The following is a 27772-nucleotide window of genomic DNA, read 5'->3' as shown; positions in this document are numbered from 1 at the left end:
ATCTAGTTACAACCCCCCTGCCATGGGCAGGGACACCTCACACTAAACCATCCCACACAAGGCTTCAGGCAAGTGGAGCTAGGAGAGTCCATACAGGTTTACAGGTTATATCCTCTGGGAAAAGGGTTGGCAGATCTGGAGCAGTTCAGGCTGATGAGGAGAGGAGAGAAAGGGAGAGAGACAGCAGATTCTGCTACAAAGAGGATAACCTATTCTTGATGCCTCTGACAGGACAGTAAGAATGAACCCTAAATTATATCAAGAAATACAGGCTAAGCATTGGGATAAATAATCTAATGGCAGGTGAAGCATTTGAATCCATTATCTGCATAAGGTGTGAAATGTCTCTTACACTGGATATATCTAAACACAGGGGAGAAAAAACATGTGCCAGGAACCACATGAGAGTAGTTGATCCTGGTGAAATATTGTGTGACATGATGAATTGCTTCTCAAAGTTCCTCTTTCTCCCTATTTTCCAGGTTCTTGTGGTCTGTGTGATACAACTTCTTGAGACCATGGGGAACTAGACCTAAGGTCCAAAGACCAAAGTGCACTTTGTCATATACACATAAGCCATTCATACATAGCTCTTAACATATGTTGCCCTGAGCTAATGTGGCCTCTTGCAGGAGTGTGCAATGAAAGGTATGGGGTGGGGGGGGTTATGACTTTTGGTTGGATTGATCAAAACAGGTTATTCTTCAGCACTTCATTGTAGAGATCATGCATCAGATGGAAGTACTGGTCAAAGGATTATGGTATTACAGAAAAATCATTGGTATATCTCTTGGCTTATTAAATCTGCCCTAAGGAACATTTGGACTAGTTAGGAGTATGAAGATGTTTATTACGTTGGTACAACTTTCCAAGCCAAAGGGTAGTTTCTAGAGGCTAGGTTAAGCCAGAAGTTTTGTTCTTTTTTCCCCTCCAAAACCAACCTCTGCAGCCTTATGAATGGAAATACACAGATAAGTGAATCACCATACATAATTTACAACATTTGCTTTAGCACTGATGAATTCCAGGCTCATTTTTATCTCTCCTTCTGACTGAATGTTGATTATCTGACCTTTCTCATGCGAACAGGGTAGGATAGCTTTTGACCTGCTGCAGGAAGAGCTGATTTATCAGAGCACAGCTGCCTGTAGTCTCGTATCCATGCCTCACCATCCTACTTGCTGCTATTAGAGGTTCACTCTTTGCAGCGGCTGTGGGCAACAGCACTCTTTTGACTATGGGGCTGGTTTTGCAATGATTTAGTGCATCGCCAATTATCAAACTTTCACAAAGGTGACAAATGCCATCTGACTCCCTTCTGTCTCCATAGTCCTGTGCCAGCAGGAGAAGGGCAATGTCTTTTCAGAGCCTGCCATGTGAAGGGAAAGATTTAGAGCATCTTCTCGCTATTTGCCTATTTCCCTTCCATCACCTCCCTCCCAAATGCAATTCTGTGGTATAATCTGAGCAAGGAAACTGAAACAAATAGCTTCACAGTGTGACTATAACCTATTTAAGTCATTTTAAAGCCAGCAGATGTTTTATAGCCTAAGATTTTCAGCACTGTATCTTTACAGACTTCTGTTACTCAGCAGGAGGCTCAAAGTAGGCCAGAGGCTGTGGACAATTAAAACTTAAAACCTTTCATTACCAGTCACCAGGTCATTCTGATGCTTAAATGCACCTTCTGTTACTATTCACTCAGGGAAGGTCAAACTGTGATGGACTCTGCTCAAAGCCTTCAGAGCCAGCTAGCCGTGGCCTGCTACCAATGGTCACTCCTTTCAAGAAGACAGAAGGAAACTACTTGATCCCTTCAGTGACCTGTGGATCAAGTAAAACTCATCAGACTCCATCCTCCTCACCAGATCTGGGAGAAGTTCCAGAAACTTCTCTTCAATGTCTATCCAAACGTATCAATAAGGCTGTGAGCATCAGCAGTTCTATGGGCCATTTTGTCTTCCGCATTTCACAGGTTTCACATGAATCGACGTTGTCTTTCTAGCATTTCACCTATTAGAAGTTGTAGCACCAACTTTCAGGGTCACTCCTGGCATCTCATGATGTGTTGGCACATGTTATAGGGAAATTTGCAGGCTTGATGAAGGGTTATTTGCTAAGGCCATTCATGATGCTCAGGTCAAGCATTACTGAAGGAAGAGCTGACCTAGCCCCATCATTTCCCCTGGCACTGACATGCCACAGACAACACAGTTTGTCTTGCCAGCATAGGATGACATTCTGAATGAACTGAAATGAAGAACAGTTTCACCACTCAAATTCAACCTATTTAACCTAGTCATGGGATCAACATTTGTGTCAATTGGAAAGCATAGAACATGGTTCTCAGGCTAAACTTTTTTGGGAGATTTACTTTCTTAACCTTATATTGGCAAACTATAACATTGCTATGAATGCTAGAATATGCTCTCTCAGGTGGGGTCACTATCAAGGCTTGCAGTGCGGATGTGTGCAACTGTGGAAATAAAAGGAAGGAACAAAATGAATGTTGTAATTTTGATCTGTTCTGGGTAGTCTGAGCACTATCAACACCTAATTTTTCCCTTCTTATCATCAGAATCACTGAATGGTTGAGGCTGGAAGGGACCTCTGGAGTTCATCTTGTACCATCCCCCTGCTCAAGCAGGACCATCCAGACCCAGTTGCCTGTCATCTCTGGGCTATTTTCTGGCCTTAGCAGTTTTATGGACATGTAATGAGTCAGATGCAAGCAAGAGTTCAGCCCAATCAATGGCATCATACAATGACCTGCAAATCAGTTCCTGGAGTTCGAGCACACAAAAAGCACTGATTGCCTTTAATGATGACTTCAGAATGTGGATAGAGGAGCATAATCCTCTTCTGAATGATATTGGGTTTAGTATGTTGCCCACATGCATAGAACACCAAAGTAAACTCTTGTTTTCCGTGTCATATTTACGGTAAATACCAAATACTACTTGTTTCAGTATTTCCTGGTACTCTGCAGCTATCCAAATCTGTAATTTTATGTTCTAAACCAACTGATTCAGAATTTATGAGGAGGTTTTTAGTAATGATCTGTCAAGTGTGAAATTATTGCAATAGTTGTTTAAATGAAAAAGCAGTGACTATTGTGACCCCATTGTTCATGCTTTAACTCTGCCTTCTGCACTGCCTTTTCAATCAAGGAATGGAGCATGTAACCGAGTGCAGAGAGCAGTGATGCTGTCTGTAATTTCTCCCCCAGGCTTCCCCCTGGTATTTAGATTTCAGTCCCTTGGTTTTAAAAGGTCACTTAGCAAAAAGCGAATGCCACATTATTCATTCATCCCCACTTCCCTGCCCCATCCTGTCTCTCCTTTTGGGGAGAAACAGAAAATAGCAGCCAATGTCTGTTTCAAAACAGTGCTCAAACCTAAAGTGGAACTATTGATTCTTGGGTTTCATTCATTGTGTTAGAGAGAGGTTATTCCTAAAAAGCATCTTCTTGCTGCAGTCAACCCTGTGTGCAATGGCTTTTGCGCTGGAGCAAGAGTCATTAGGAGCCCTAATCTTTGCCAACTGAATTTGCCATGGTCCACTGGCAAAATAATTCCCTTGGTTATAGTCCTTAGTTTCCAGCCCTTTCTAGCTAAACTGTCTAGGTTACAGAAAGCACTGCCCAACATATGACAGATGTAGCCAAAGTGTGGTGAGATAGCTAGATACAATGGAGAAAGATGCTGGGTTTTCATTTCGCTATAGGGCCCAGACCAAATCTGATAGCCTAAAAGTGGTACATCCTTACTGCCTCTGAATCACAACAGAGAATGGACCCTGGCTCTTGACCCAACTGGTGTTGTCTGATTTATGTCCATGCTGCTCACAACAGCACCACCCGGAGTAGACTGGCTATGCCCACTCTTCATCTAGGATCTCTTCTGAACTCCATGTGGGATCCCTGGAGTGATGATCCAGAGTTAGTATTTGCATTCCACCCCAAAGTACCCAAAATAACCTGAAGGCTTGGTTCACAGGATGTTATGCACATCTTTGAATAATGTTTCAGATAATAAACTGCAGTCAGGAGATAACAGGAGAGAGAAAAACATATGGTCATGCTATTATTTATACTTGGTAATCTCTGACAATAGAATGTATATTACTAAAAGCCAACTGTGGCAGCACATCAAAACAACTGCGTTCTTCTGATCATCTTGTGTTTCAAGGCTATTGGCTTATCTAAGTCTTTTTTATCAACCAGTATTATTCAGTGAGCTAAATAAACAGCCTGTATTTTAAGCTAGTTTCATGATTTCTTTGCTATATAGTCTAAGCTGTAATGGGCTCACTCGGAGAGACACTGCATTGGATATAAATCAGGAAATGCTTCCAGAAGAAACTGTCATTTCTGCTTTCTGGTCGTTGGTTCTTTATTGTAATCCTTATTTGTTGCAGTTCCATTCCCTACAGCAATTTCTTTACCAGGGTGGCTTTCTGGTGAACTTCCAATAAACTTCGGCTGCTAAAGAAATCCCTCATCACATCTGCATTCCTGTTTCATTCCCAAAGCTGAAGGGAGGCTGAGGGCTCTACATTTTGCCTGGTTTTCTTCCATTCCTGTTCCATTGTCTGTACAGTGCAGGAAAACACACAAATTGTACATTCTTCACAAATAATGTGGCGCCCAGTCCAAAGCCTGTTCACCTAATGGAAAGTCTTATCAGCTTTAATGGACCCGTTCCTTATTCCACAAAGAAACAGCTCTGATCTTCACTAACGCTGACTTCAGTGGACATAAATCAATGTGCAACAGCAGAGGATCTAAATTTGGTGGAAAATGGCCTGTGAACAGAGCACTGCCTCTGTCTGTCCACCACACATACCTCAAGCATGATGCTGGCAGTACCTTGTGCCTGCTGTCTCCAGAAGCGAAAAGGAAAGCCACATTGCAACCATGATGGACAAAGAGTGAATACGCCAAGACAGGCCAAATGGATACAGGTCCAGCACTTGTATTTACACTAGTTATTGCTATTCCTTCAGAGCAAGGTGCATATAACCTGCTTTTTCAGGCTGGGCTTTAGGCTAAAAGTAAGTCAGCCTCTTATCAGTGGAGATCTTCTAAGCTCATTTGGCGTATGAGAGATATACGCCTACAAAGAAATCCGTCTTCTTTAAAGGTGCAATTCCACAGTCACATTATTCCTCCCAAGATGCAGAGCACAGGGGAAGGGTTTGTTTTAACAGATCTTGGTCAGATATTCCTTTCTCTTTCTTTCTGTCATTTCCAGATTTCCTTTGCTCAGTGTCCAAGGAACCAAACTAAAAAAAAAAAAAAAAAAATCCCTAAAAAAATAAAATAAATCCCATAAATAATAACAATAATAAAAAAACCCAGCCCACCAAGGGTGATTCTCTGCCATCTCAATTCCATGGCCAGATTCCTCATGAAAATGAGCTTTAGCACAAGGGAGTGGGCAGGACTGTACAGGCAAAGGGAGAGTGGAATAAGATCACTTGTTTTCTGCAACAGCTGAAGCTGATACATTAAGGAGATTGTAAAACAGCATCCTAGAGCAGACGAGATAACCCCCCTTGGAAATACCTGCTCTTTAATGACTACAGAGAAAGCCCACACAGGCTGTTTCAGTTTAAGCAATTAAATCTTCAGTGTCCATAATGAGGTGAAATGGATCCCACACGTGAGAGAGGAGATTTCCAGGGCACAAAAGCACATATACATCAGAGCTGTGCAAAACCACTGCTATTGTCTATAACCTAGAAAACTAAACCTGCCGATCCCCTTCATTTCATCATTCTGGGGTCTGGACCAGCTAGAACCAGTAAGCTTCTTCCTGAACATAAAATAGCCCTGTAATTGCAACAGCTCCAGCTGGGAGCGATGGAGTGCTAAGAACACAATGTGTCCTTGCTCAGATATATGGAAAAGTTAGTGTGAAAGGATAGACTTTATTAGTGCAGCAAGAAAACAGACAGAAAAAGGCCAATTATTTAAATACATATATATATATATATATATGCACACACTTTTTTCTCCTGAGTTTTCCCCTTCCCTAGACTTTATGTAAGGAGCTACTCACTCTGAACCAGAGGCAAAGCGCAGCTCGCCATTAGACCTTCTGCCTGCTAAATCCATGGAGACATAAACAGACACCACCAGAATAGCAATGATAGTGCTATAAAGCCTTTCAGATTTTCCTTCTAAAGTAAATGCATGCCTGCTTTTTGAAGCCAGCAGAAGAGTACAAAAGCATTTTAAAGGTTTTGTGTGAACAAGCAGAGGCCAAGAACTTTGGTATCAGCAAAGAGGGCTCCTGAGAGGTAGGAAAGATGTTCAGAGATGCAACTCCCCCTCCCCCTCCTCAGTTTCAAAGTCGCATGTGTGCTAACATGGGGACATAACCAGCAAGTGGTGTAGCAGTCTGTTAGATACCGTAGAGGATTAAATCTGCTGAAGAGTTTAGTGATGTAGGCTGGGAGTAAGGACAGCAAAAGGAGGAAGGATAGATGTAAAGCAAAAGGTTTAACTGCAAACTTCTGCTACCACTGAGCTGTTTAACTGCAGTAGCTTATAGTGTGCATTTTATTTGCAGGTAATGTCCAGATGCTGATCAAGACCCATTATCCATGAAACCTTGGTGACCACGTACGCTGCAGCATCCTAAACACAAATCCAAGTCCATAAACACACATCTCACCTCTCAGCCCTGACTCAACACAGGTTTATAGGAACCGATGCACATAGAATGTACACAGAACAAGGGAACAACCCACAGCAGTTTCCTTGTACTTTCCTTTTCTTGGCCCCTAAGTCCTTCCCCTATTGAAAGGTACTTCCAGTCTGGAGCCTTATCCTGAGACAAACACTTTTCTCTATCGGCTTCTATCTAGGGGTATGTGTGATGTCCCTTTATTCCCCTGAGCCCAAACTGTTTTATTTTCTAGGAAATATTAAAAAAAAAATAAAAATAAAAAGAATAAAATTATCAAACTGGTTAGCTTTTTTTCTGGAAAACTGAGATTTCTACAGTAATTTTTAAGGGAAGAGGTACTGCAAAAGGGCATTGGAAATCATGAAAGAAGCCTGGGCCCTGAAATAGGCTCCATTAGTCTCAGGATTTGCAATTTAGGATTGATTTAGAGGCGCCTGACTCTTAAAAATATCCACATAAGGACACGTGCTCAAGGCTGAGGCAGCAGAAGGTATTTCTTAATAACTTGGGGTTAACGTAGGACAGCTTGAGGAAATTCAGACTGGATCTAGTCAGTGCTAGATACTCTGAGTGCAGTGAGTTAGCTCTATTCTAACAGATGGCATCACTGCCAATGAGCTGAAGAGGAAGGTGGTACAATAAAGAAATGGGGCTGGGACAAGGGGTGGTGAAAATGGCTGTTTTTCTTGATGGGGAATTCAGCTTAACCCCAAACTTCAGTGTTGAAAATGAGGGAAGAGTGGAACTGATAAGGAGGGGTGACTGACACCAGCCTGGACCATTTGCCCTCTCTTTTAGAAGGAAACAGGATGGAGGGAACTATTAACTCTCTTCTCCATGGAAAACCTCATAAGAAGTCAGTTGTTTAACAGTATTATTCTCAGCAGAGACAGCTGGTGGATTCCTGTCAGACTTGCTTTATGCAGACACCAAGAGTATTTACAATGCTACAGGGAGGAAATCAGTCCTAAGACTGACCCTTCCTACAGCTCTGCAGTGGTACCCCAGAAATAGAGCTGATGGCAAATGGTAGCAGGGGACTTCCCTAAGAGAAGCACGGGCTCTTTGAAGCCAAAATTGTTTCAGGAGGCATCTAAACAAAGAGGAATAATGTTTTTCTATGAAAGGCAAAAAACTCAGACAAATTCAGTAACGGGGTTTTAAGTATATTCAGGTAGCATCCGAGCTTAGTGCAGGAAGATGAGGACTTTTTGAAGAGACTGGAACCAAGAGTCATCTATAAAGCAATGTTTTGGAGAGATTTGCTCTCACAGTCTGCAGGGATTTGATGTACATCACAAGAGTTCAATTCCTGAAGACAAAGAGAATTCAGTACCCAGATTTTTATGATTCTATATCCAGCCCTAATATTTCTGGGTCTAACTCCATTTCAGTGAAGACCTGAGTCCAGCAGAGTTACACTGGCACAGGAAAGGGGCTTCACACTAACAGCTCCCTTACTGTTAAACAATAAAGAGGTTAAAAAACTCTTCCTTTTCCACCTTTTCCAAAAGTGCCTGATCCAGAACTAGCAGAAGTCAACAGGGAGTTTTTCCATGGACTCCAGCAGATGTTGGATAACAACATCCCTGGGAAATGGAGCACTTCACTCATTTACCATCCACTTTCTTATGATAGATAAAGGAACTGCAAATGCCTGAATTTATGGTAAAAGTCCTCACCAGCCGTAAAATGCAGATAACTGGAAAGCTGCAGCAGCTCCTATAAAGTTACTGTAGCTAAAGTTGAGATTGTTGGTTTGGGGTAAATAATCTGTGTTGTCTTTAGCCATTTCAGGTTTAAATTATAGGGTGTTTTTTTCCTCTTTTTCTTTCATAAACAAGAATGCAGTTGTTCTGTAATAGGCTTTCTAACAAGTAATAAGATGAAGGTAAAATGAAAGTTAAATATCTCTCCACTCCCTCGGCACTGTTATTTGAATGTTTCCAACATTATTAATGTCAAAATACCTTGGAGTGAAATAACGGCGGTTTATCTGGTATCAAGAGGGGTTGTTTTTTCTTGCTTGCTTCACTTAACGGTGGATTGAACAACATAATAGGGAATAATAAAGGATAGGTCCTGCTAAGTTGGGATTGCTTATAGTCCAGAGGCAGAGCAAGCTGCTCAGAGCAAGGACAAGGGCTCAGAGAAAAGGTCTGCAAGGTGCATGCTGTGGTTCTGTCCCCTTAATTACCTCTTTCTTTAAGGACAAGAGCTATATCTGTATATACCTGTATATATATATCTGGAAAGAGCCCTGCTAAAGCATTTTTCAGCCTCACAGTAAGGCTCAGACAAGGCAATGGATGGTGCTGACCATCCACCAGCTAGGACAGCAGAAACCACTCACCTCTTTTCTCCCTGAATTGTGGAGGTGGGGGAAAGAAAACAAAATCCTCCATCCATTTCTATCTAAGGCATATCTGCGATAGGAGATATTTTCAAGTCCATCTCTGCCTGATTTAGAAGGGATAAATGACTGTGTCTTCCACCTCCCCAGGCAGCTGTTCAGCAGGCTGCTAGCAGAGCCTGGAACAAGATTTCCTTTGTCTCCCCAGTTCAGGCTGTCCCAGTGAGTGTAAGAATTAAATATTAATTGAACCAGAGAGACCTGAGACAGAAAAAGCATCACCAATGCTATTTGGAACAGCTCCATGTGGAAAGGGCAAGGGAGGGCTTGCAGGGGCTGGTGATGCTCTGACTGCAGGAGCCCACCTGAGTCTGCATCCCTGCTTCTGCCCCTGCAAACACAACATCTGCGAGAGCGAGTGGAGCAAAAGCTTTGCCACCGAGCAGTGGGAAGAGGCAGTGAAGCCCTTGTGTCTGGGGAAAATGCTGGAAGGCAGGAGGGGATGTCTGTCAGCACGGCTCCCAGGCTTATGGATAGAGGTGACTGTGAAATGCTGCCTGCTCTCTGCAGGGCTACCCTGCTTCTGACCACGGACTGCTGAAATGGAGTGCCCTCCGCAGTGAAATATTGTGGCTGTGCAGCTGACAGGTACTTTTGCAAAGCATTTTAGGACTTGAAGTTAAGAAAAGAGAGGAAAACAGCATCAGTTTGAGCTTACTGAAACGTTAAAGTAGGGTAGAAATACAAAAGTCCAAGAATGATTGGCATAAGGAGGTGTTTTTCTTCTAGAAGGCAGTGCCAGCTTTGTGTGCTAAGAGTTTTGAACAGCTCTTGGAATCATACACTCATAACTCCAGGCAAGGATATATTTTGGAGCTCACAGAGCATCTAGGCAGGAAAACACAGCCTTGGTTCTGGCAAGGTAGATCCTAGATTTGGTGCCACAGGTAGCAGAGCCCCTAACACGTGCCAATCACTTGGGTAAAAAGACAAGCAAAGCAACTAGATCATAATATAGTATGTAGCTATTTGGCAATTGATTCACACTGCTGCATCTACACAAGCAGATGAGTATACAACACAAGCTGGATGTCAGGTTTGCCTTTAGGGGATGGAGACAGATATTTGTTATATTAGAAGTAAATATAATATACATAAGTAAATATACATAAGTAAATATAATATGCCCAACTGTACCTTCCAGGGTGAGACAGAAAGGGTATTTAGGGGATGGTCTTGATTTTATCCAAGATTACTTTCATCTGGATTGTGGGAGTACTACAAGAGAATTCAGCATTAGTTGATTATACAGCAAAGGTCATGGACTGATCTGAGTTTCAGGAAATGAGAACTGAGAGTATTCTCATACCAGTATTGTTGCATTTCATATGTGTATTTTGACTGTAAAAGCAAGCAGCGGCATTGCTAGTAGTGTGAAAGCTCACAGGCTCATCGCTACAGGAGTTGCTGGCTTTACCACAGCACTAACAACAGGGACAAAATGATGTGCAAGAAGTTAAAAATGCAATAAGAAAGTCGATTTTACTTTTGCAGAGTTTGGAGCTACAGCAAAAGAAATTCAGGGGTTGTTTGGTTGTACCAACTGTTCTTTATGACAGCTGAAAATGAATGAAATATCCTCTGCATTAATCCCTTCTGGAAATACAAGGCTTTTCGATGCCTTATGTATTTTTAAAACTTTTAATACAAAAGAGAACCCATAGAAAAATATATGGACAAACATAAATATGAGTTTTTTTTTCCCTTCGATGCATCCATGCAGCATCAGTATCTATAAATTTATATTATAGCTCTACTGCCATCAAGTGATAGAAAGAATTTTTAGGGAAGATATCCAAATAAAGAAGAAAGTCTGTGCAAGTTACAGCAGCCACAGGGCTCTTACACAGAACCGAGGGATATTTAATATTCCTTCTTGCTTCTTCCCATGCATGTTGTCTATGCATGCGCACGTCCTATGCCTAACCCATGGGAAACCAAGAAACTCTTTGTGAACACCAACCCAAGACAAGGCAAGGAGCATCACTAAAGTGCATGTTGAGATTTAATTGTGGGAATTCGTGTGGGCACGAGGATGGTCATGGGCTGGAGCACTTCTCGTATGAAGACAGGCTGAGAAAGTGGGGGCTGTTCAGCCTGGAGAAAAGAAGGCTGCGTGGAGACCTCAGAGCAGCCTTCCAGTACCTGAAGGGGGCCTATAGGGGTGCTGGGGAGGGACTCTTCATCAGGGATTGTAGTGATAGGGCAAGGGGTAACGGATTCAAACTGAAACAGAGGAAGTTCAGGTTAGATATAAGGAAGAAGTTCTTTACTGTGAGGGTGCTGAGGCACTGGAATGGGTTGCCCAGGGAAGTTGTGAATGCTCCACCCCTGGCAGTGGTCAAGGCCAGGTTGGACAGAGCCTTGGGTGACATGGTTTAGTGTGAGGTGTCTCTGCCCATGGCAGGGGGTTGGAACAGGGTGATCTTAAGGTCCTTTCCAACCCAAACCATTCTGTGATTCTGCGATTCTATGATTCTATGATCTTTCTTAACTCTTGCCTTGTGTAGCATGCAGGAAGCAATAAGAGCAACTGCCTGTTGTTACCAGCAAGGCTGTTACAGCTCAGGAACTATCTGCCTGCCATTTTCCTTCCCTTGGCTGCTTGCTAGTGACTCTGTACTGCAAACTATGGGCTGTTAGAGCAGAGTAGAGAGGGAAAGCTGAACACCAGTCTGAGGTGGCCTTTCAGTACTTAAAAGGGGCTTAAAAAAGAGGTGGGGACAGAGATTTTAGCAGAGCCTATTGAGACAGGACAAGAGGTAATGTTTTTAAACTAAAAAGCATAGACTCAGACTAGGTATAAGGAAGAAATTCTTCATGATGAGGGTGGTGAAACAATGGAACAAGTTGCCCAGAAAGGTGGTCAATGCCCCATCCTTGGAAACATTCAAGGTCAGGTTGGACAGGGCTCTGAGCAACCTGGTCTAGGTGAAGATGTCCCTGCACATTGCACAGGGGTGATGGAACTAGATGAGCTTTAAAGGTCACTTCCAACGCAAACCATGCTGTGATTCTATTACTTGTCCCAGAACTGGTTATTTTTAGAGCAGTTTCCTTAAAAAAATGCAGGACGCTGCGATGAAACCTAAGGAATACTGGGAATCACATCTGGGAGGATTTTCTGGCATGGTCCTACAGCATTTGGGTTTGTTTCTTGAAACACCACTGAGGAAAACCAACTCTCTGGGACCTTTTCCACAAAGGTGGCATCTGTGCTGCAGTTCCCCTCTTTGCATTTTACTGCCTGGCCCACTGTCATTGCAACACAGCTTCCACCAGAGCTACCTGACATGGACTCTCCAACCTCCACAGTGATTCTGGCATCCACCAGCAACAGCGAAGAGAAATCACTAACTCCTAACAGAGCATCTCACTGCCCACACATGGAAAAGCAATGCTCACAGGTATCAAAAAGTATCTTTGCCTTAGAAACGTCCCTTCTCCTCTTAAACCTGATTAACAGCAGATCTTCAGCCAATGTTTTGATACGCTTTCTACTGTTGTGAACCTGCAGGATCTGAATTGGAAATACTGGGGTCTTATGAAGATGCTGGTGGGTTAAACCACTGGTGACTCCACTGATATCAGAGAAACTATGGGAGAACGAGCTGGGACCGAGACAGTCCAAGGTGGTGGTGATTAGATTAATAGACCTGCTCTCTGCAACAGCAATAGCTCATGTCAGGCACGTGTTTGGGGTTAGAACTAGTAAAGTCAGTTCTGCCTCTCGCACCAGAGAGTTTTGCGAGACTCATCCTCTGTGTTGTACCCACCATCCGAAATGCATGGTCAGTTGACAACGCTGCTTTGTCCTGTTTCTGGAAACTGCAGATATCTCTGCTCAGTGCAAATACAAGCAGTCAGAGACTGCTTGAAGCTGAATACCCCAAAACAGCCTTCTTACAGACACGACCTCAAGCTTGAATAGGACTGAAGTGAGATATACATCGCACACTTTCTCTGCCTTAGTTGCAAAGACGTTGCATACTATTAACAATGTTACATTGTTACATTGTATGGAAGGGAAAGGTTATTCACAAAGACGTAAAAACCCCCCTTGGGTTCAGGGTTTATTTCCTAAATGGTCAGGATTAGGTTATTTCATTGCAAGGCACTTTGAATTCCTGTGAAATGAAAGACAATACAAAAGCACAGAGCCTGGACAGTCAAACTGTGGGGCAGAAGTAAATCAGACTCAGAAATAAATCACTCCTTTGGGTGATTAATAGCAAAACCAGCATCTGCCATCCAGTAGAATCCAGTAAACTCCTGAAGCCAGAACAGGTCTAACAAGACCTGAGCTAACCACTCTGGGAGACAAAGGGGGAAAAATGTCCTAATAAAGCACATGGACTAATAATGGACTCAGGATATTTGTTCCAATTTCCCTGAACTTTGTTTGGAGCATAGCATCATCCAAAGAGACATTTATGGACTAAGGCAGCTGAATATCAGGTCTGCCTGTCGTGTCTCGATCAACATAAATGGAGAAGGCAAACAATGTGAACAAAGGATAAAGAAGAAGGATGGTGACAGCACAAGGCAGCAAACAAGACTGTTATTTCACACTCCCTCCCTACCCCTATTTGCTGTTTATTTTCTTTGGGCTCCTGTCACAATACAACAGCAGTGTTTCCTGAGCTGGGAGATGCTATATGCCTGAGTGGAGTTGCAAGGGAGAAGGTGTATTCAAACACCATGACCTTTTATTTTCAGATATGCGAGTAAACACACAAAGATGTTCTGAACATATAAAAATCTGCATGCTTATTTGTACATATATATACATAAGTAAAAGTCTGAATGGGGAAAAATACTTGCAGATGTATATCTCCATTTTGTATAACATACTTTTAACAGTCAGTGACTTCCAAAAGGTCATTTCCATGCCAGCGATGTAGCCTTTTCTTTGGAGTGATGCAAGTTAGACATGAGAATAAAAGTTCAATTAAGAGCCTGCTTGCTTGTGACTGATAATGGTTTTGACATTTGCAGAGTCTTCTGACAACAATGCCTGAGCAAAGTGGGGAAAAGGAAATCAAAGAACGTGTTCTTTGCAGATGGAAATGAGACAGTTCAAACATCTGAGGTTTTGCAATCCTGACCTCAGAAACAACCCTTCCCATCTCCTGAGATTGTGCCAAAGCTTTCCAAGGAGCTGCGTTGTCCTTTCTGGATAAAATCAGCAGCTTTGAGCCTACCTGGGAAGTGTTAAATAAAGAGAAACATATTTTACTTGAGCAAGGGCCCGCATCACCACCACTTCCATGAACAGGGAGGAACCTGTATGGAGAGGAAGGAAAGAGCTGACTGCCAGCCTAAGCTTTGCTTTGATTCTATCAATTAAAGTAACATCCTTCTAATGTGGGGAAGATCCACAAGGCATATTCCCATCAGGCCAAACTGAGTCTCCCAGTGTACTGTGCATAAAAGCTCTCTCAGCTCAAGCTCCTGATTGAGGCTTCTGGGGCAGAGAGTGATGCTTGCTCCCTTCAGCTGAGGTTACGTTGTGTTTTCAAGCATGGTTAAGACTAAATAAAGTTCAATGGCACTGCCTCCCTGGGATAAACCAGTGCTGTCTCTTTGAATCTGGCTGCCCTATTGCTTTTGCAATGCCTTTATTGCAAATGTGCATATTTGCCAGAGAATGTCCAAGCCTCAGTCACTGGCCTTTTAGTGCCTCCTTTGCACATCCATATGAAGAGCTGACATGAGATGCACATCTGTTTGTACTGACAACTTTAAAGGTAGAAAAGAAGATTTAATTTTAATACACAGTTTAATGGATCAGAAGCAACCACGATTAGAGCCTCTTTGCTATTCAGACCTCTGAGCCAACATAAACTAATTACTCCAGCTGATAGTCTCTGAGGTAGGCACAGAGTAGCGATATGTGGGAGAGTGCGTTGGAAGAGTGATCAAAAAACCTGCTAAAGCACAGAAAGATGCCCTAATGCATCACATCAGTGGTCCAGCCAGTTTAACATGACCACTGTTACAGGATCAAGTCCAGGTCACTTTAGAGATAAGCACATACAAGTACAAGCACATGCATTGAGATATGTGCCGTTCCCTGGGGATGTCTCACCTTTACTGACAATATCTAGGGGTACACTGTCAGGATATGGATATATCCCTCCAGTGCCCTGGGAAATGAACTCTTCATAGCCTGTAATACTCAGAGCCCCATGGGTAAAAAAACCTTACCCCTTTCCACAATGGGCAATTGAAGCAGGTTTGATACCTAAAAGATGTACAACTGCTATCGGTCTCCTGAGCCATATTTTAGCAGGGTGACTATCCTCACATTGCAGTTCACACATCCAGGCAGCAGGGTTTATGCTGCCTTTGAAACTTTATGAGAGTTCCTGGTTTCTGACGTGATGTTCCCCTCGAGTGTGATGTGGCTGATAAACAAGGAGAGGAGACCTGCTGCTGTAACAAGTCAGAGGGATTTGCCATTAGCTCAAGAGCTTCAGGCCAGTGGTTTTGATTAAGACCCAGGCTTCCAGTCTCAGATGCAGAGAACATCATCGTTTGCTGTTTATAGCTCATTAATTTATAACTCTAGGCCTGTATGGAGGGTACTTTTCCATGTCTGCCTTGCATATGACATCTTACAACTTGACATAATAGAGCAATTTTGGAAAGAGAAACTAGAGCCATCAACTTGTCAGGTCTCTTTTAGCCAGTGGATGAATTTTGCATCAACATGAGTGTACTTGTAGGCACACACAATATATGCAGGAACCCACACACATGTATCACACAACAGTGTGTTTCATTCCCTGTTCTTAGACTGCAAGAATCAGCCAAATCTCTGCTTAGCACTTAGCTGTAATAATTCAAGTTTCTAACCCAAAGGAGGAGGGTTTTGAACAAAACCCCAGCTCATTAGGCTGACAGAGCCATGCTGTTTTGACCTCTCTTATTTGCTTCTCAGTCTCTCATCTAAGACTGTCTAGAAAACACTTGAAGAGGTTGTAGAGAGAGAGAAAATGGGAGTCCTTAATCACATAAATATGGCATTCCTCTGTTGTCATTAATATAGATTTATTCAGGGGTATTACGGAGAGTGTCTGGTAGGATGAAGCATTCCTCTTTGCCTCTATGAAGAGGAGCTCTGCTGCTAAAAAGGATAGACAAGACCAAAAAATCAGGACCCATGTTGATAGGATCTTACTTTCTCTCTAGGTTTTTATTTCAGTCATTTTCTTCTGAAAAATGAAACAGATAATCCACAACACTATCACAGACAGGTACATGATGCAGTTAGACAAGGTCCATGTTGGAAAGAAAACATGCTCAAGCCAAGATGGGCAGTCCAGCTTGTTATGCAAGCAGCAGCACAACACTAGCCTGCTCAAAACCTGCCCCCAGACACTTTTCTTTCGAAAGCAAAACAAAACAAAGCAATTTGAATAGAAGGAATGCGCTATATTTGTGGGTGTTCCTGTACGTGTTTATGCTTTATTTTTATTTTACTTGCTAATGTACTGTTTGCCAAAGTAAAACTCCACATCTTGGGTAACAGCAGGTAGAATTTCTATTTTAGCACCATTTTTGTTCAATAGAGAAAAAACAGCTAAATACAGTCCAAATTGAAGTTTTGCAGAACAATTGAAGAAGTAAATAGAGATGTTTTCTGGTATTCGAGCAGAGGGAAGCTGTTTCAACAATAAGGTAAAGGATTAGAGTAGGAGGACAACTCCTCTGGACCTGCATTATGTCAGTGGCTAATCTGGGCGTTTCAAGTGGATATAAAAGCAAGGTAGGTAGGTAGTTATCCTGCCCCAGCCATGTTCTTTCAGCTTCAGTGACCTCGTGGCTTTCTGGTTTACAGAAATGTCTCTGCACTTTAGAGTCCTCAGTGGATTTTTCTTTATAACTTTGCCCAATTGTTCTTTAAAACCACCAGAAAGTTTGGTACGTGAAACATCCAAAGATCAGACAATGAACTTCACGGTTTAACAACGTATTCTATGGAGAGACACTACCCGTTGCTGTCACCTCATATCTCGTTTGATGTTTCATAGAATTCTTCTTATAAAAGGCAATGAACAAAGAGAAGTGAGAGCATCCAAAGACTGTTAGGAAGGAAGTCTGCAAAGAACAAAATCAATTAGAAGGGAAAAAGATGAATACAAAACTCAAGGAAAAGACAAGCTGCCAAACTTACAATGTTCTTCTGATACAGATGTAATATCAATATAGTTGCAATAGACAGAGTTCTACTTTTTTTCTGCTTGCAAAGCAAGAGAACAGTTACATGTTTGATTTCCCATAGGTATTGGAAGTGACATGAAAGTCTTTCATATCTAGTGAAGACCACCGAATACAATGCTGAAGGCAAAGGGAATATGGTATGAGGAGCTTTGTACAAGATAAGGTATCAAGATATATAAGATAAGCGAGGCAAAAAGTATCCCTGGAGCACAGTGATCATTGAAAATATTATCTATGTGCAGAGATGACACAAGGTGCTCCATGGAGACAGAGCAGAGTCCTGTGCTGCAGCAGACAGAAGGGCACGTCCCATCCCTCCCCCTGCGCATTGCACCCATCCCAAATGTTGTCCTTGGCATTATCTGTGTGGCTGCTAAGCACAGAGGCTTTACTGCACAGCTGATAGAGGTAGAAGAGCTGCTAAAGTGGATCGGGTTATGGACTTCTTATGTCTATTAACTACACCTTATAAATTACAAAGCATAAGACATTGCATACCAGTAAAATTATGTCCCAAAACTGTGTTCACTAAATATCCAGTTCACTAAATATCCCACAGACCATCCTTGTGTATATTACTGCTCTGATTAAGGTTTTTCCATGGGAGGCTCCACAGGCTATTAAGAGTTACAGTCCTGTTTAAATACCTCCTATAGTTAGATCATAGTGACATGAACTCTATTCTTGACTCTCACATTGAAGTACTGAAAAGGATGTGTGTTTTGAAAGGTTTTATATTCTACTGGGAACTGGATAAACACATACACTGACTTGTTACAGCAAATGCTGTGTACCTATTGGGATGTTCATCTCACACAAGGTAATAGCAATATGACAAAGGATGAGAGTTTTTTGCAACTGTATGTGTCAAGGGAAATTAAAAGGAAAGGGGGAAAGAAGAAAGTTTTGCTTTCTTGAAGTTTAGCTTAGTAGCAAACACAAAATTCTCTGGGTGACATAAAGGATTGCTTTGAGATGGCTGCAAGGGAACTGCAGCTCGCTTCAAATTGCTGGGGACAAATGTGCAGATTTACAAAGAAAAATGACAAATGACTTATTTCTATCAGAGAAATATCATCAGGCAAGAAATAATGGGGGCCAAGGCTTTGTCAGGCTGTATCTTATCACTAGTCCATCAAGTTAGGGCTTTGCCTCCAGAAAGGATCAGCACCTGATGTTGTAAAAGAAAGGAGACAAAGAGAAAACACTCACCATGCATCTGGTGATGCTGAAAAGCTCTAATTGGAAGGAAAGCTACACACGGGTGTGCAGGCCCTGCCATGAGTGACAGCAATAGAGAAGAAAGTCAAATCCAGCTCAGGTCCCATTTGCTGAGGCAGGAAGGAAGACAAGTGTTGAATACAGTGTTTATTACAGGACATCTGGTTTGAACACTGTTAGGTCTGACTGGTAGCACCTCCTGCTCTCCCTGATGCACTGTCTGAGTCCCTTCTCTGTGAATACAGCACCATGCCAAGCTGTGATGCTGGGAAGAGCTTCTCCAGTTATTCCAATGAAGCAGCTCACTAAAGCATTACTGATTTCTCTGCAGCACACATGGTTGGAAAGAAACATTCACTGGGCTCCATCGCCAGCGAGTGCAACCATGAACCAAACACTTGCTATGCTGCTGTGCTTGGGCTTCCAAAAACAGATCCAAATTTCTACATTTCCTTTAGTCTCGGTTAGTTTCAGGATCTCTGACTTGCATCTTCTTCAGCCCACAACTCTGGGAAGCTGGATCCTCCTTTTAAAATCAAGTCTGGAAAGCCAGCATGAGTCTAGGTCTACAGAGCATATCTCTGGATGACTCCAGAGATAGACAGCACACAGGCAAGTCCAAGGTAATCAAACAAAACACAGTATTTGGCACGCTGAGTAAAGCACCACTGTCATTTATGTGAGGTTGGAAAGACTGACATCTCCTATTACTCCTAAATAAACATTTCATACAAGACCAGATGCAATCCTGTCCCAGAAGTGAGGGGTGGCAGCAGGAGGACAGGAAAGAGCATGTGGGCATGTAGCCCTTGACCCAGAATATAACCATTGTACCAGACAGAGATACTAAGGGCTATAATAGAACCATAGAATCATAGAATAGTTCGGGTTAGAAATCACTTTATTTGTCTCTCTTCATCTAAGCCTTCTACTTTTTACACTTGCCAAATCTCAAACATTTGTTGAAATGGAAGCACAAATTCACTGGGCAGGGTTTACAAAGCCAGACAGCGATTTTCTGCAGGTTTCCTCCTGGACTCATGTCCACATGCAGGAATGCTCAAGGGGAAAAAAAAGTAAAACATAAATACGGTAAATTCAGAGGAGTCAATCTCGAAAGCCTGTTACTTTTGCAGTAAGCTGTGCACAACAGAGAGCTCTGCTACAGAAAACATCATTGGATAATTCGGAATGATGAGCAAAATCACTTAAAAGAAATGAACAGGCAAAATCTGGTTACAAATACCTGCAGAAAGCCCGAGATGAACTCCTGCAAATATTGTTTCAAGGTTGGCTGAAGTTGCTAATGGCCGCACTTGTCCAACCTTTAAAAATGTTGCTCAAGCATCATTTGTATTAGGTGACCTCTTGCAGTAAGCGTGCAGAAAACTCCTGAAATCCCTGTCAAATCACTGTCATCCATCTCAAGTATTAACCATTTGAGGCATTTCCACTTCCTTGCTTTGATTCCTGCCACCTTTGACAAATTGCTTTGATACTACTTCCTTTCTCTCAGAAAATGCTGCACAGCAAAGGGAATAAATTACAATGAACCCCATAACTTAGCACTCTTTAAAACATGCTCTTCCAACTGCAGTAACACCTCACTCTTGGGCATTCTCTGTGAAGCTGATGGCCAACTGTCTTAACACCCCGCAGTCTTGCTTCAAGCCATCAACTCTCCCAGTCAATCATTAATCCCCATAAAAAAAACCCGGGCTTTGGTTTTACTGATTAAACATAAAAATTTGATAGTGTAACACTTTACGGTGTCACTCACAGAATAAAACCTACAGATCACCCTTCTGTTTCTTTATATAACATCATGGAAACGCTAGCCAGAGGCGATCTCTGGAGATCTCTAGTCCAATTTCACTCTCAGAGCAGGACCATCAGTAACACAGATGCGCTCAGCCATGGCTTCATCTCGCAGAGTCCGAAACCTCAGATTGCACTGCAACCCCAGGCACCTTCCCCAGGGCTGCACTACCTGCCTGATAAGAATGCTCTATGTAAAACCCATCCTCATCATCCCAGCTTACACTTTGTTCCTTGCTGCCTCCTCTGACCTTGCTGATAAAGGCCTCAGTGCTCTCCTCTGTGCAGGTCCTACCTTTGAGGAGCTGCAGGCTGCTGTTGGTTTACCAGCACTGGCAAGCCCAGCTCCTTCAACCACCCCTGTAGCTCCAGCCCTGGGGGAAGTTCAGGTTAGATATAAGGAGGAAATTCTTTCCTGTTAGGGTGGTGAGGCACTGGAATGGGTTGCCCAGGGAAGCTGTGAATGCTCCATCCCTAGCGGTGTTCAAGGCCAGGTTGGACAGAGCCTTGGATGACATGGTCTAATGTGAGGTGTTCCTGCCCATGGCAGGGGGTTGGAACTGGATGATCTTAAGGTGCTTTAAAACCCAGACTATTTACGATTCTATGATGGTGGATCTTCATTTGATCTTTTCCATGTCCTTCTCCATCATCTCCATCCATTTATTCCCCATCAGCCATGGGGAATAAATTTCTCCTGCTTGCTGGCCATGCAGGATGTGACTCACCACAACAAGAGTGCATTTCTGGATCTGTGTTTTACCTGGCATCCCCTCTTACCCCCAAGTTCTCCCACTGCTTTTCAGGTAGTCAGCTCCCAGACATTTTCTCCACCCTAAGAGAAGAGCTTAGTTCTTCCCCTTGGCAAACCTCATGGGGTTTTCTTTTAGCCCTGCCTTCAAACTAATCCAGGTCCCCTGGGTGGCCATTCTGCCGTTTGTCACACCAGACTCTCCTCGCTAGTTTAGTCATCCACAGATTACTTTTTGTATGCTGCTGGTTTTGGTAACACAGTTAGAGTGTAGATACCATCTAAATGTCACCCCCGGTGTGTTTGCTCCTGGTACATAGTTTGTGTAAATTAGAGTCTCCTGCTCTCCTTGCTGTGCTGCCTGCTGACCCTATCCTAACACTGAATTAGCTCTGCCTTTAATAGATTTTCCCTGAGTATTTCAGTGCTGCGATATAAAGCCTCATTTCATAGTGATTCCTGAAATGAAAGTAGCTCAGCACCCAGCAGTCTGAGTCATCTGTGGGGCTGAGCTACCCTGCAAGCTTTGAGAGACATAAAGCCTCTGCTGCACTGGCTGAGAGCAGTCGTGGGCTTGTCCTGGGGAGATGTTTCCTCTACGAGGGTGGAGCAGTCTGTATAGAGCTTGGTGCAAGAGTTTCATATAAAGTTTACCTTTTTGGCTCCTTTGCTTCTGAACAACAAGAGTTTCCTTGCTTTCTTTCCTTTCCTCTTTGTAGGGTGAGTTTTGTTTTCATAGAATCATAGAACTATTTGGGTTGGAAAGGACCTTGAGATCATCCAGTTCCAACCCCTGCCATAAGTAGGGATGTTTTCCACAAATACAATTGCTCTGCCTTTTCCTTCCCACCTACCACATCTTTTCACCAAATAAATGGTATCCCTCCCACCCCAGGAGGTCATCCCTCCCAGGATTGCTGGCCTGAATAGGCTGCTGCTATGCTAGGAACAGGAAACTTATAATACTGCCTTTTGCTTTGTCTCATGAAGTCAAGTGTAACCCATTCCTCTCCTTCCCTTTCTGACCCTTAAAATTCATCTCTAACTAGCTCAAAGGAAGAGCTGTTCTAATCCAGTTTCAGGAAAGAGTATGCTCTCAAAACTTTAAAATAAATGAATAAATAAAACCAGAAATAGGTTCAAAAGAACCACTGCTATGTTGGGAGAACTGCCAAAATGATGTGAAGGATACATAAAAGACAACACATCTAACAAAATCCTCTGGTGCTCCAGCAAACAGTTCAAAGAAAAGGCATCAGTGTCCAATTACCTGCCCATGGGGTGTAATGGTTTGAGTACCGTACACCAGAGAGCAGGGAAACATCAGCTTTTTGACCACACAGGTTCTAATTGGGATGGGCTCACTGTGGTAAGCAACACATTCATGCGCTTTATCCTGCTCCCTTGTGGTCACTATAGGACCATTAACAGCACCTATGGGACCAGGTACAGTGGCTGGTCTCCTCAGAGCCATATGCCCAGGGAAGCACGTAGCAGCTAATTTATCCCATCTTTACCCCAGCACCTCCCCAAGTTCAAGCCATTTTCTATCTGAAGCACCTGCTTCTGCTCTGCATCAGAACACTGCTGCCCTTAACTCTGTTGCCTAAAAGATACATTAAACCTCTCCCTTTTTCAAACCAAGTTATAGATTAATAGCACTCTCAATCAGTGCTGTTTGTCTGGGCTATCTCCCTTCTCATTGTCCTCTCCTCATACTCCATTGCTCAAAGCACTTTCATACATGCCTTTTTCTCATTTGAATTTCTTCTAACTGCAACATGGAATCAAGCATGGACAGAAAAGCAGAGCAAAACCTAGCACGATTCCAAGGCAAGCTTTCCATTTGACAATTTAACTGCTGTTTCATACCTAATGGGAGTTTCCCTGTTGCCAGCTTGCATCCTAAGGCAGACTGCATCTCCTAGGTGGACTACTAATATTTTTCCCTGTTCTTTCTCTAGCAAAATCTATATTCCAGGATTTAACAAGTTATAAGTTTATAAGCAATGACTGAAACAATGCACTTCTCTGCCTTTCTCGGTTCAGCATCACCGTCACCTCCTGAACACAAGCTGCGTCATAGGGGCCAGCGACCTCAGCTCTGTGCAGACCTGAACCCTCTGCTGACATTTCATAATTAGGTCTTATCGAAAAGAGAGATTAAAAAGCATGTGGCCAACTTAAGCAGGTTATTCATTTTATGTACGTGTATGTGACTTATTGACGTGCTTGAAGTCAAATGTGCATAAAGCTTGATGAACTGGTGCCATTAACCTCCAAGTTTTTTTCTCTGACTCTCCCAATTTCCCTTGCCACAGATCTGACACGTTTGTCATTCTCACCTTCATTTTATCTCCTATCACCAAACTTTAGTAAAGAAAGGTCGGTGACATTTTGTAGTGTTCCCAAACGTTAACATCTCAGACCTCATCAAGCTTGCATTAAGATGTTCTTCTAATGAGAAACAGGTTATCTGCCCCCGTCTATGAGTAAATCTAGGAGCCAACATAAACTATTTCTACTGACTGCTATAAAAATGAGCAGAGGCCAAAATCTTTCACATTTCTGCCTTTGTCCTCCCTCGGAATTACTGATTGAATGTCCCCTATTTTGAGCGAAAGCTGAAATATGGATTTGCTTTTCATCATCACCTCTTGTAGAGCTGCATCAGTCATTAAGCTGTCCTAAAGATCTGTTACCCAGGAACTAGATGCCAGGTATATATCCCATCCTGAGGTGAGTTGTGGCAAGGCATAAATTGATCCTGTGGGTCATGCCTTTGAAATCCAAATGAAAGAACATCAATTGTCATCAACACCAGGAATATAAATAGAAAACACCGGATCAATTCTGACCTAAATGTGTTGTGGAATGAAAAGATATTAGGGAAAAAAGCCAAAAGAATGAGAAACCCACAAGTTAGTTTGATCAGAGACAAATAATTGTCTTTTTGAATGCAGGACATAAAACGGACATAAAGTTCTTCAGCCAAACAGTCCTTTCCCCATTCATTTTAGACACTTACATGCTTGAACTACAAACCCAAATGCATTAGGCTCCATAATAACATATGCTTTTACTGCTATTTTCTCAATTGAAAAGTCATTCCAGAACTACAACCAACCTTCCACAGGTTAACTTTCTTCAAGCATCCAAGTGAAATGTAGCCATGGTCCTCTTAAAGCTATTTGTACTTCTGTCAACTTTAACATCTTCTGTTAAAGTTCCTGTTGTAGTTAAAAAGTCTCTTTTATAGCGTTGTGTCAATATAGTCTCATTCACCTTACATTACAGTTTTCTAAGCTAAATAAGTAAAGCTATTACCTTTTTCTTTTTAGTAAGGTATATTCTCCATCTTCTATTTCAATTTAAGTTCATCCTTCTTATTTTTATATATGAGTAATACATGTTATCATTCTAAACGAGATCCTACAGCACCATATAATTCCCAGTTTCTGCTGGAAACATCTTCTTTGATATACCCTCATATGCCATTTTCTTTTCTCACTGCTATCTTGAGACCTCTCTTAAGACTAACAGCTACAACCAGGCCTTCCTCCTTCTCTATTGTTTCCAAGCCTACAGCTGGAAATCATCTTCTGCATTCCTGAGTGAATGATATTGCATTCTGTAGCACCGAATTTCATTCAGCTGCTCTTGCTCCACTCTTTGCTGTCACCCAGGTCTCCTCTCATGTTACCTTGTCCTCTTCCTTGCCCAAAGTTATTAGCAAGTTTCACCCCTATTGTCTTCATTTTTATTGCTAGGGACAGCATTTGAAAGTTAAATATCCTTGATCATAGAATCCTGGAATGGTTTGCCATGACTGGCAATTCACAGCAAGTCAGATTAGATGATCTAATCACCACTTTGAGCCTCAAACTCTATGAAACTATATGAAAATGATGAAAAAGGGACTTGCCTGTAATATCATGAACAAAAAGAAATGCTTCTCATTCAATTGCAGGTAATGATTTTCACATGCTCTCTGACTCTTGGCTTTGCAGATGTCAGAAGCTTATAAACGTGAGGAAGTTTTGATCTCTGATTCCAGCTTTTATCTGTGGAGGAAGCATTAAGTGCAAAAATGTCACAAGAGAGCTGCTTGAATCAGCAACTTTGAGCTCTTTCGCTGTGATTGTAATTGGTTTCAAGCCACAGTTTAACAAGGGAAGAACACCACGTCGTGACCAAGCTGCCACCGAAACTTGGACTTGGCATAAAGTTAGGAGAAATGTTGCCTCCAAGTTTTCTAGCACCAATCTCTTCAATGGGTGAAAACCAGTGTAAGAAACCCCTTGGTTTAATAACAACTGTGCAGCAGAGGAGGTTGTAATAACTGCTACAATTAATAAATGTACTATCTCAACAGTACATGTAAAAAATAAATTAAATGGTAACATAATTGCTCCAGCTTTTTCATTATTTCAATTAATTTTGCTTTCATGCTCACTGATGCTATTGTCATGCTGCAGCACTGTGCTTTGAACGTGTGCCTGCCCTGCTCCAGGAGGTCTGCTGGGGTAATGTCTCTGGCATAGTAGTTGAAACTCCATAAATTAATTGCTCCTTTCATCCTTTAATTAGAACTATGCTAATTTCCTTCAACATCATTATTGTGTAAAGAGCCATGCCTTCAGCTCCAGATTGCTCTAGTATGTTGTTGTGGGAGATGGAAATCGTAAGAGCACCAGTATCAGAAATGTATCACAGGTAGCAATGATGCAACTAGACTGCATCATTTTCTAGGCCTTTAAGCCATGAGATTTTCAGATATTTCCACAAATTCCTGGAGAATTCTTCCCATTCTCTTGGGAGCTTAGACCAGAGGTTAATAAACCTCAGGAGTGAAAAGCTCTTCCTCAGGTGACCTATGCTACTGCCTAAAATCAAATCAAAGCTGCATGCAGGATATGACATTGAATCTTCTTTTAAATAGTTAATTTCTGATACTTCATACTAATGGTATTAAACTGAATTAAACTGAAAAGTTTCATAACAGATTTTCAAAGCTCAGGCTTATTTCTGCCCAGGGATGTCATTTTTAGGTGTCCATGCAGGTTTTTTGTTAAGACATGTTTTATTACTCTTTGTCCTGAAGTTGAAATGGTTAAGAACAAACACACCTTTACTGTTGGAATGTGGAAGGTCAAACATAGAGGAGGACATTCGCTTCAGGAAATAAAGCTGCCTATTTAGAAACTAAAGACCAAACATGCTTTAAGGCAAATTACTTTTTGAGACAAAATACAATCTATTCTTTACTTATTTTCGTGTTTCTTTACAGTTGCCATGAGAATATTTTAACAACCTCTGTAGAGTTTAAAATGATGCAGGTAATTGCTTTAAGTAATTTTAGTGCTATTAAAGACAACAAACCTCTTGTGTGAAATACTTTGCCAAGCAATGATCAGTAGAAAGGGGTGAAGATCTGTTTAGTGCAAATCTGAGTTCTTTTTATAGGTGAGACGAAGTGAGAATATAATTACATTATCTGTAAAATAAAAGGCGTGCAGGTATTCAAACACCTACCATCTCAGTCTTGCCTTGACTCATGCACAAAACACATCAGAACTTCAAGTAGCTCCGTTTCTACCATTCAGCAGGCTGTACGTGAGCTCTGAACCCACCTCCAGATCCCACTGATAACATTTAAATTGCAGTGCTATTTATCACAGCACATTTATAATATCTGAAACTGAATTCCTCCCAAATTACTTGGAAGACACTCAGAGGAACAAGTATTCATCTTGCGCACCTTGCTTTCGTTTTTTTCCTGACCTTCATGATTATCGCTAGAAAATAATTTCTTTCTTTATGGCTTTACGTCATGAAAAAGGTGTCAGAAAAGTTACTCTTAGAGAAGTTTGGGACTTTGGAAGACAATAAGTCACACACAAGCTTGAAGGACCCAAGTGAGCCATAATATAACTTGATTCTATGATTCTCTAAGACGCTTTCTCCTGCTAATGAGTAATGAGAATCCTTACTCCCTGAATAACCAAAAAGAACTTGCATTTTCTGTCTCTTTCAGGCTTCTTAAGGGGTGCAAATGGCACAGGTAAAGAACAATATTACCAATTTTTACACCAGTTAAAAGTTACTCATGTTAACCAGGCATGTAGTCTAGAGGACAACCCACACCATAATAAAACAGACAAAATAGGTTGTTTTACAGAAGTGCTGATCTCCCCCCACCATTGAGAAGGATGCAGCCTGCTCTCAAGAATACATTTCCACCAAGATGTTAAACCATACGTAAGAAGATGTTATTTGCAGGCTGAGGAACCATCACTACTCCAGGGCTGCAGAGCACTGCCCAAACCCCTTGCTACTTCATGCTTTTGCAGCATACACAGATCCTTGTAATCTGTGCCTGAGGCAGGTCAACCCCCATAAAGTGGCTTTGATTTCCCACCAGCAAATCCTAGTTTAAACAGACCTAAGATCTGGCTTTGGCTTTAAAACCCGATGGAAACTGGAGGTCACTTTTCTCCCTGTCTTTGTTGCATGTATTCTTCAGCTCTGGCAACTGTTTTCCCTAAATTCAGAAGGGATCTTCTAGTGTTATCCTGCTCCAAGGAATACATGAAAAAAGCTGGGTAATGGGTGCTGAAGTAGCTTGGAAAAGGAAAAGAG

This window comes from Lathamus discolor, chromosome 1, assembly GCF_037157495.1.
Source record: "Lathamus discolor isolate bLatDis1 chromosome 1, bLatDis1.hap1, whole genome shotgun sequence".
Taxonomy (NCBI): domain Eukaryota; kingdom Metazoa; phylum Chordata; class Aves; order Psittaciformes; family Psittacidae; genus Lathamus; species Lathamus discolor.
Note: the sequence above shows the minus strand (reverse complement) of the source record.